Source organism: Haliotis cracherodii, unplaced genomic scaffold (assembly GCF_022045235.1).
Source record: "Haliotis cracherodii isolate W230 unplaced genomic scaffold, xgHalCrac1.p SCAF_9, whole genome shotgun sequence".
Taxonomy (NCBI): domain Eukaryota; kingdom Metazoa; phylum Mollusca; class Gastropoda; order Lepetellida; family Haliotidae; genus Haliotis; species Haliotis cracherodii.
In genome coordinates this window covers 11,246,158-11,256,834 of record NW_027266343.1, presented here as the reverse complement: position 1 = coordinate 11,256,834, position 10,677 = coordinate 11,246,158, and positions in this window count along the sequence as shown.

Genomic DNA, 10,677 nt, shown 5'->3' with positions numbered 1-10,677 from the left:
ATTGGCTGCTGCTAACAGCGTTATTCTGTCCTTAGCTATCTAACAATCACCACCACCCTCCCCCAACACACACACACACACACACACACACACACACACACACAAACACCATTTCTCAGATTTAAGTTGAAGAGATATCTCGGGTGTCAGTTAATAAAAACATGCTGCCGGGGCAGCGTTCATAACATGAAGAAGAGACAGGTGTTATTCGCAATTATAGCCATGTTTATAACTGATAAATTAAACCCTGGAAAAATTGTGAAACATTCATTAGACAAAATATTAATATATGCTAACAGTAATATTACATCAAATATTTCATTAAACGTAACCGTATAGAAAATATTTAAAAAACTGCTAAGCTGGCATTTTCATCAACACTTAATTAATGTTATAATACATACATACTTTATCTCACATATAAAAGTGACATGATACATTTACTGTCATGTCTACATACAATATACAATATATATGAGAAATATATAGAAAACATAATAGATAAGCTTGACATTAGGAGTGAGTATGGTTTTACGCCGCTTTCAAGATTCCAGCAATATCGCGGCGGGGGACACCAGAAATGGGCTTCACACATTGTACCCATGTCGGGAATCGAACCCGGGTCTTCGGCGTGACGAACGAACGCTTTAACCACTAGGCTACCCGACCGCCCCCTTGACATTAGGAAAGCTGAAGTGTGAAGTTTATTAAGTTTATACAACATACTTGACTGAATATTGTATTCAGTCAAAGCTAAAAACTAAAACTATCTTATTATATCGAAATAATTAATCCTGTTATATACTTCCCTCATTCCATGTTCTTCATCAAGAACAGAAAGCAATGCCCTCGAGATGCTGGTGCTGATTTGTCCAAAAATGCCAGTTGGTGCCAGTTGTTCAAGGCGTCGACTCTTCTGGGTCAGAAGTCTAGATCTGGCACATAACACAATTTTCAGAGGTTTGCCGGGTAGGCTTCTTTGTTAGTCTCGCTGATGCATGTCATCGATCTCAATTGCGTGGATCGATATGATATTAATCACTGGATTGTCTGGTCCAGACTCGATTATTTACAGACCGCCGTCATATAGCTGGAATATTGCTGAGTGCGGCGTTAACAACCAACCGTTCAAACATTGTGTACCGTCCATAACGGCCAATGTCAGTCACTGGAGTGTCTGGTCCAGACTCGATTATTTACAGACCGCCTTCTTACAGCTGGAATATTGCTAAGTGCGGCGTTAAACAATAATCCAACAAACAAACATAACGGTCAAATAACGAAACGTCCTATGGCAAAGACATAACGGCAAAAACAAGTTCAAACGGCCAATGTATACTTAAGACGCCCAATAAAAAGTCAAATACAAACATAGTGTGTATAACAGTGCTTTTATTGACATCCAGATTTCTCTTTCCATGGATCTTAAAAATCTACTTTTTGTGTATCATTCTATTGTTATGAGTTTAATAGTACTTTTTTATATTTCCCTTTTGTTTACACTTACTGGTTGGTTTTGTTTACACTTACTGGTTGGTGGATACGTGAAGATCCGGGGTAGAATAGGTCTTCAGCAACCCATGCTTGCCGTAAAAGGCGACTATGCTTGTCGTTAAAAGCGACTAACGGGATCGGGTGGTCAGGCTCGCTGACTTGGTTGATGCATGTCATCGATCCCAATTGGGTGGATCGATGCTCATGATATCAATCACTGGGTTGTCTGGTCCACACTCGATTATTTACAGACCGCCGTCATATAGCTGGAATATTGCTGAGTGTGACGTTAAACAACACACCAACCAACTACTGGTTGGTGTGTACACCTTCACAAGAGATGTCTGGAGTCTCCTAGGTGGATGATCGTCAGACAAATCTCAACTGACGGTGAATTCTGTGAGAAATATCGGCGCTGATTTCAACAGCAATGTGTGACTGGTTACAGATGCCACGTCTCACTAATTCGTCATATGAAATTAGTGTCAGATTTAAACTGAACTGAACGCTATGTAAGTGAATTCTTTTCACTGGTCTGCGATTTCTAGTGATTTCGCCTGACAATTTGGTCACACTTGACAGGCATTGTAGATGTGTGACGTGACGACACAATCGATATTGGATTTGTTTATTTGTTTGTTTAACGCCTCATTCAGCAATATTCCAGCTATATGACGGCGATCTATAAATAAATTGAGCCTGGACCAGACCAACTAGTCATTGACATTATGAGCATCGATCCACGCAATTGGAATATGATGACATGCTTCAGCCAAGTCAGTGAGCTGGACCACCCGATCCCGTAAATCGCCTCTTACGACAAGCATAGTCGCCTTTTACGGCAAGAATGGGTTGCTGAAGACCTCATTAACACCGGATCTTCACGGGTGTAACGGTATCTAAAGGGCCAAAAACAGTTGCGATAGGATGGTATATCCAATTCAACGGAAGGTGTTATTCTTCTCGATTGTCATTTTTCACATGCCGATTCAGGGGGTGAGTGAGTGGGTATGGTTTAACACCTCTTTTAGCAATATTCCCGCAATATCACGGCGGGGGACAACAGAAATGGGCTTCACACATTGTACCCATGTCGGGAATCGAAGTCGGGTCTTCGGCGTGACGAACGCTTTAACCATTAGGCTACCCGACCGCCGATTTAGGGAATACCAAAGACATAAGAGTTACTCTCTCCAATCAATCAGTTAACGCAATAGCATATATAAAATATGTTAGTAACATCCATCTATTGCCACGATTAACAAAACAGCATCGACAGTTCATAGTCCAAACAGACCGGACTTCAACAACGTAAGGATTAGAACATGATGAATGTATTATAACAAAGAAATGCGGCTTTCGCCCTACCATTATGTTATGCACAGCAGGTGATAACCAGACATATTTAATTTCTGATGAATTATTCCTCGTATAGTGGTAATATTGTTTCGCTCTACCACTTTGTAAGGCACAGCAGGTGATCACCATACATATTTAATTTGTAATGAATTATTCCTCCTATTGTCATATTATTGTTTCGAGTACAATTCAAATGCTATCAAGCGTGGTGTGTATATTATTGGTTTACGGACAAACGACCGTCAAAATCATGCACATAGAAAAACAAATATAATTCTCAAATGAGAGGTTGTTTTTTTTATTACCGCTGAGTCTGAAAACCCCATTTAGCAATGAAACACATTTCAAAGTGTTTTCATGCAAGTCCCGGCACAAGATATTAAATTCACCACGACAGCATGTAAAGATATTTGTCCAGACTGCTGGTTTGTTGTTTAACGCCACACTCATCATTATTCCAGCTGTATGACGGCGGTCTGTAAAGTAATTGCCTTTTACGACAAGCATAGTCGCCATTTACGGCAAGCATGGGTTGCTGAAGACCTATTCTCCCCCGGATCTTCACGGGTCTGCTTTGAGTGTGTTACGACGGGTGCCACCTGTGAGGCAAGATAGATAACGCTTACCTTTTCGCGAGCACCTGGCACACGTGTATCATCTCTTTTTCATGGTTATTCATAAACACTAGATTGTGATATAGTCGGCATCTACAATTGATTTCTTATGGTTGCTTTATTTACGGTGTTTGAACACGAAAGAGTTATATTGATGAATATTGTCCCGTGGATACAAACCCACATAACATTATTAATATCACCATGCAAATAATGTTTTTCACATAAACATTGTTGCTGTGTTGATTTTTCTGATCAAAGTTATTTTATTGGCCTAGTATAAGTTGAGACAAAATTTAACAATGCAATACTGGTGATGTGTTTTGTACTAGAACAACTGATCTACTAGTTTTTCTAGTCACAGTGACCAGCTAGTCACTTGCTTTTGACCTTAGTATTTATTTGTTATTTCTTACATATCAAATGAATTCCTTGAAACTGGCATCATATAATGTGAGGGGTTTAAGAAACAACCAAAAAGACGTGAATTATTTCTTTACTTAAAAAATCTTAAATTAGACATCATCTTGCTGCAAGAGACACATAGCATCCTAGAGGATGAGAAGTACTGGGTTTCTCAGTGGGGATATGACATCATTTTTTCTCGTGGCAGTAGTGATTCTCGTGGGGTAGCCATGTTAATTAACAGAAAAGGCATTACTGTACTTGATAAGCAGACTGATGATGATGGGAGGTTCATACATGCAACATTAGATATTAAGGGGGATAAACAGCAGTTGTTCAATATTTATGCTCCGAATATTTCTAGAGATAGAGAGGTTTTCTTTAGTGAAATCGATGAATATATCAACAGTCTCACGGTACAAAATGATATAAATATTGGTGGGGATTTTAATACTGTCATTCAACCTTCTGTTGATAGATTAGGTATTTCTTGCCGCACAAATATAATGCTCTAGAATGTCATAAATAACCATAACCTTATAGATATTTGGAGGAGAATACACTTTGACAAAAAAATCTTACACATGGAGAGGTAACAATCATACACAATCCAGGATAGATTTTTGGCTGATTTCGGAACATCTGTCGAAAAAAGTTAAGAGCTGCAGTATATGTCCCAGTATTCGCTGCGACCACAAAATTGTAATGTAATTTTTGGAAATTTAATAATTCACTTCTAGAGGATAAGGTATATATAGATAAAATAAAAGACTTTTTGCAAAATGTCAAACCAGAAACTGTAGAACAAAATATGCAGTGGGACTGGATCAAGTTCAATATTATGACACTAACTATTGATTATGCTAAGAATAAGCAACATCGTCAAAACCAAAGAGAAAGAGAGATAATAAAAAAAATAGCAATAATAGATAATCAGTTACTAGATGTTAATGATAACAATCTCCTACAAGAATATGAAAATTGTAAGCAAGAATTAGAGTGTATTTTTGAACGAAAAGCGGCGTGTGCCTTTATAAGATCACGTGCTAAATGTGCAGTAAAGGGAGAAAGAAGCAATAAATATTTTTTATAATTTGGAAAGAGAGAGACAAAACAAAAAAGATTTAAAGAATTAGTTAATTCAAATAGTCAAAGGATTGAAAATAAAAAAGAAATACTTACAGAAATTAAGAATTTTTATTCAACATTATAATCAAACAAGACTTATAAGACGGTCGAAGAAATTTTGACATATCATAATTAGAATGTTCCTCAGATTGATGATTTGGATAGATCTATGGCAGATATTGATGAAGATGAATTTTTACTGCCTTGAAACAGATGAAACCAAACAAGACTCCAGGATGTGATGGTTAAACAAGTGAATTTTCAAATGTTTTTGGCCAGAATTGAAAACATTACTTGAAGCATCACTAAATTGTTCTATTAATGAAAATAAATTAAGCATATCACAAAGAAGAGGCATTATTACATTAATTGAAAAACCCGGAATGGATTTAAAGCTATTAAAGAAGATATTATTCATGAATCTCAACTGGTTTTATTAAACGTTGAAGTATTCATGCAAACATAAGGTTATTACTTGACATTATCGAAATTTATGAAGAAGAAGGTTATGTTCTTTTTTTTGGATTTTGAAAAAGCCTTTGATTCGGTCGAATTTAATTTCATAGATGCAGCTCCAAAGAAATTTGGTTTTCCAGATGAACTTATTAATTTAGTGAATTTGTGTTATACTGATATTTCATCATGTGTATTAAATGGTGGTCAGACAACAGGTTGGTTTGGAAACCTCAGGGGTACCAGACAGGGATGTCCCCTAAGTCCTTATATCTTTTTAATCTGTGCAGAGTTAATAAATACAAAGTTTCGAAAAGATCAAAACATTAATGGCCTAATATTTGGAGAAAAAGAAATAAAAGGAATATATTATGCAGATGATTCGGCTCCCATTCTGAGAGATACAAAATCGGTCAAGAAAACCCTGGAATATTATTTAAATCAAGGTGCCTACAGCGGCTTAAAACTGAATTTAGATAATCAGTCGTATTGTCACTTAGAAAAGACAATTTTATTCCTCCTTTTGGCATAAAGAAAATTTCTAGATATAAATTTCTTGGTGTAATGATAGATGTAAATGATACGGTGTGTCACGAGGAAAATATTGAAAGACCTTTAGAAAATATTAAAAGACGTTATAAAATCTGGAAAAGTAGACATTTAACAATATATGGACGTTGTCTTTTAAGCAAATCTGAAGGAATTTCTAGGTTAGTCCATCAAGCAAGTTGTGTTTCCTTTTCACCAAAAATAATCAAAATAATCAACAGAGAACTGTTTACGTTTATTTGGAACAGCAAGTCAGAAAAAGTATCAAGAAATCGGTTAATCCAAAAACAAGAAGAAGGTGGCATTAACGCTCTAGATTTTGGTACCTTTAACGCAGCGTTAAAACTAGTTTGGCTCGCCAAGTATTTCTCTAAGAAGATCTGGACAGTTCCTATTGCACATTATTTTAAAAGCATTGGTTCGCTTAAATTCTTACCTAACTGTAACTTCCAAGTGTCCAAACTAAAATTAAAAATCCCATTATTCTATAAAGAAATTTTATCCTTGTGGAAGACCTTTCTTGCAAAAAGAGAAGATGGCATCTATAATGAAATAATTTAAAATAACAAAAATATCTTAATCAATCGAAAAAGCATATTTGATGCGAAATGGAAAGATGCGGGCATTATTTATATAAGGCAATTACTTAAAAAGGATGGGCATTTCTTTCAACGCGAAACAATTGCTAGGAAAAATGGAATTGACATAACACCAAGAAAATATAGTAGGTATATCAATGTTACTAGGAAGGTAATAGGGAAGACATGTTTAGTTTCCAAAACACGGGTCCTATAGAAATTGAGCCACATCCTGAAGTTAAGGGAATCAGTCTTGCCGACACATCTTGTAAAAGTAAAGTTTGGTATAATACAATCTATAATGTGTTCCAAGTTGCTAATGAAGATGTTTTCAAATGGAAAATTTTAAAGGACATGAGAATTGGAAACAAGTATAAGCAACTGCAATTCAAAATTCTACACTCAATCATTCCTTGTATTCATTATTTAAATAGAATTAACATTAAAGAAAGTAATGTATGTGAACATTGCGGTAGTATAGATACTGTTAGACATTACATGTTTTACTGTTCAAATGTATTACCCTTTTGGATAGAATTCTTTAAGTGGGCGAAGGTTAATGTACATAATCAGAATTATGATAATTACAGAGATATTGTATTGTATGGTATAGAAGGAGGCACAGAGGAGTGTACTTTGATGAATTATTAAAATAAAATTGTATTTTACTACTGCTACTGTATATTCTGTACAGATTTAAAGTAACTGAAACCGACTGCCTTTTTAGAATATTAAAAAGAGTACTAGAAATACAATACAAAGTACGACAGAATCACAATGTTAATCTTGCAGAAAAAATTAAATGTGTACTGAATAATTAGATGAGTGTTATTACAAACCCAAATATAAACCCTGGTATGCCAGGCCACGTGGCAATGTACAGGGCCATGTAAAATCGTGGACAATTAACATGAATAAATGATGTAAAAAAACAAAAAAACAAAAAAAATACATTATTAATATCATATAATGGTAATAGTAGACGCCGTCACAGTATCGTGGAACTAAGCCGTGAATAGAAATCTTCATTAAAAGCTTAAATGATACTGCACATAAGTGTTGTAGAGGATGACTGTTCATTCAAAACAGCACACGCAGTTGACCTATTGTGCGATTATACCTGGGAGTACTGTAGCTCACCTTGCACAATATAAACCTATAGCATAGAGAAATCTTTTGTACATTTTGTAGGTGAGTGGTTTGGGTTTGATAATTTCATATAATGTATTTGTAATGTAGGTGTAAGACATGTACCACTTGGTGTAATCCTCGATCCTGCTCTCACACTAAGAATCACAACCAAGCCATACCATATAGGAGGTACGGGTGGCCCAGTCGGTTAAGGTGCCGCGATTCGCTGTGCGGAGTGGGCACGGCAGAAATCTATAATTGTGGGTTCGAACCCCGGTTCGCCCGGAATCATACCCGTGCTCGTGGGTTTCACCGAAGTGGTAAACGTCTGAGACCTGCATCACTTCGGGCTTTCCTCCCACATTTAGCTGTCACGCCGTGATATACCTGGAATAATGTCTCTCACTCACCATACCATATGATTGGGTAGCGTGTGGTGTGTGGGGGTTCAAATGTCAAAAGGGCGTTGGTGGCCAAATGGTTTAAGACGCCAGAACTAACAACTTCAGGGCAATCGGGATATCTGTCTTCTCCTCTCACGTCACAACTGACCGCCACGTACACACGGGGGGCACGGGTGGCCCAGTCGTCCAAGGCGCTGCGATTCGCTGTGCAGAGTTGCGTCCCTTGGGCACGCCAGAAACCTATGATTGTGGGTTGGAATCCCGGTTCGCCCAAATCATGTTTCTAGGTTTGTCAGTACCATACCCGGCTCGTGGGTTTCACCGAAGTGGTAAACGTCTGAGAGCTGCATCACTTCGGGCTTTCCTCCCACATTAAGCTGACACGCCGTGATATAACTGGAATAATGTTAAACGCGGCGTCAAACCCAACTCACTCACTCACTACACACGTATCGTTGTGGTGTGTGGTATCCTGATGCACATACATGTTAGTACTGACTTTGAAGGACCATAGACCAGTTGACCCCAATCAAGCCCCCTTTTACCATGTTGCATATTTGTAAGAAACACTACAATTTAGATAAAGATTGAGTGAGTGTGTTTGGTTTATCGCCGCTTTGAACAGTGAATCAAATAAACATTTGCGCAACACAAAAACACAGCCAGAAATAGTTGCGCCTCAACGGTTGCCATTGTTTAGTACAGTCATTGTTTACTTTATGCGAATCATGCGAATAGAAAACTGCCTAGTATTATTTGCTAAACACAATAATCCAGTTTAATTAAATGTGCATGATCTATCGAATACGTTGTTAAATTTACAGTTTCTGACCAGGTGCGCTAAAAAGAAGTGATGCTTCAAGCGTAATGTTCCATTATCATACAAGCATAAAGGCCTCATCTTTTTCAGGTTTATATTGTTGTGTGGTCCTGCGCTATCAGTGTGTGTAGGTTGTTGGAAGACACGACATTAAGCAAGGTACGTATATAGAGGATTATTTTATATGTGATTAATAAAAAATAATCACTTAGTAATAATGAAGGCTTACCTATTGTCAGCGATTCCATCATGCAATTGTATGTATGGAGATAGGTACGATGTATGTAAACGTGCTATGAAAAGGAGGATGGTATTGATTCTGAACTACATGAAGGCAAAATTTCAGACTAACCATGCAGAATGATTGCAATTCCCAAGAGAAAAAATACCTCAAGTCACAACATTTTCCAGTGAAGTTGTAATCAGTCAAGTATTTTTCTGCAAACCCGTATCAATGATATCTATGTATATGCTGCCATATAACCATATATGTAATGTTATTGTTATTGCTGCCATATAACTATTTATCCATACATAGAATGTTGTGTGAATATCCCTGCAGATAACAAGAGGAAAGCAGTTCAGTGATTATTTTACATATGTGTGCGACAGAACACTAGTGAATTTCACCTCTTTATTCATATATGCTGATGTGCTTCGGCTATGACTACGATGAAGTTGAGTGAGTGAGTTGGGTTTAACGCCGCTTTTAACAGTATTCAAGTTATATCACGGCGTGTCAGCTTAATGTGGGAGGAAAGCCCGAATTGATGCAGGTCTCAGACGTTTACCACTTCGGTGAAACCCACGAGCACGGTATGGTGCTGACAAACCTAGAAACATAATCGGGGCGAACCGAGATTCGAACCCACAATCGATTATTTACAGACCGCCGTCATATAGCTGGAATATTGCTGAGTGCGGCGTTAAACAACAAACCAAATCAAACCAAACCAAAACAACAATTGTGTGCCGATGTGTGCCTACTTACTCATGAAATATTCCTCAAAAAACACTAAAATGTACGAAGTGTCAAACCTTCAAAACACCTTCTACAAATATGTATTTCAAAATAGTTTGCAACACTTTTCAAAAAGCAAATCATTGTGTGAAATTGCTATTGTAAAACAAACGCCAGAAGGTCCAGCCTGCAAACAACGAGGCGTTTCAAGTCCCCAAACTAACAAGGCTTTTAAAGATAAGCATCATTTATGTCAATCGACTGATCATTCTTATAATCTGTACATCGTAACAAGATATGTACGAATGCTCTTAAAGCAAACATTCGGCTGGTGATTACAAATGGCTTGTAGCAACTGTTCACGATGATTCCGAATGTTTTGTTTTGTCATGTCGAACTCACCCGTGAACATCGGGTTAGAACAGGTCTTCAACAACCCATGCTTGCCGTAACAGGCGACTATGCATGCCGGAAAAGGCGACTATGCTAGCCGTAAAAGGCGACTAATGGGATCAGGTGGTCAAGCTTGCTGACTTGGTTGATGACAGACAGACAGTTTTATTTGCATGAAGGCCATCAGAGCCATAGTACAAAAAGGTTTACAAGTACCGTTTTACAGAAAGCTATTTCTTAAGGAAGATAAACAGGTGCTTTGTCTTCCTGTGAAATTACAATTCAGGAACCTGGCAAAGTTTAACATGACATTAACATCTGTTTTGTTATGGGTGTTGTTCCTGTCACAGTTCGCATCATCACAGCGGAATGTCATGTCCAACTCACA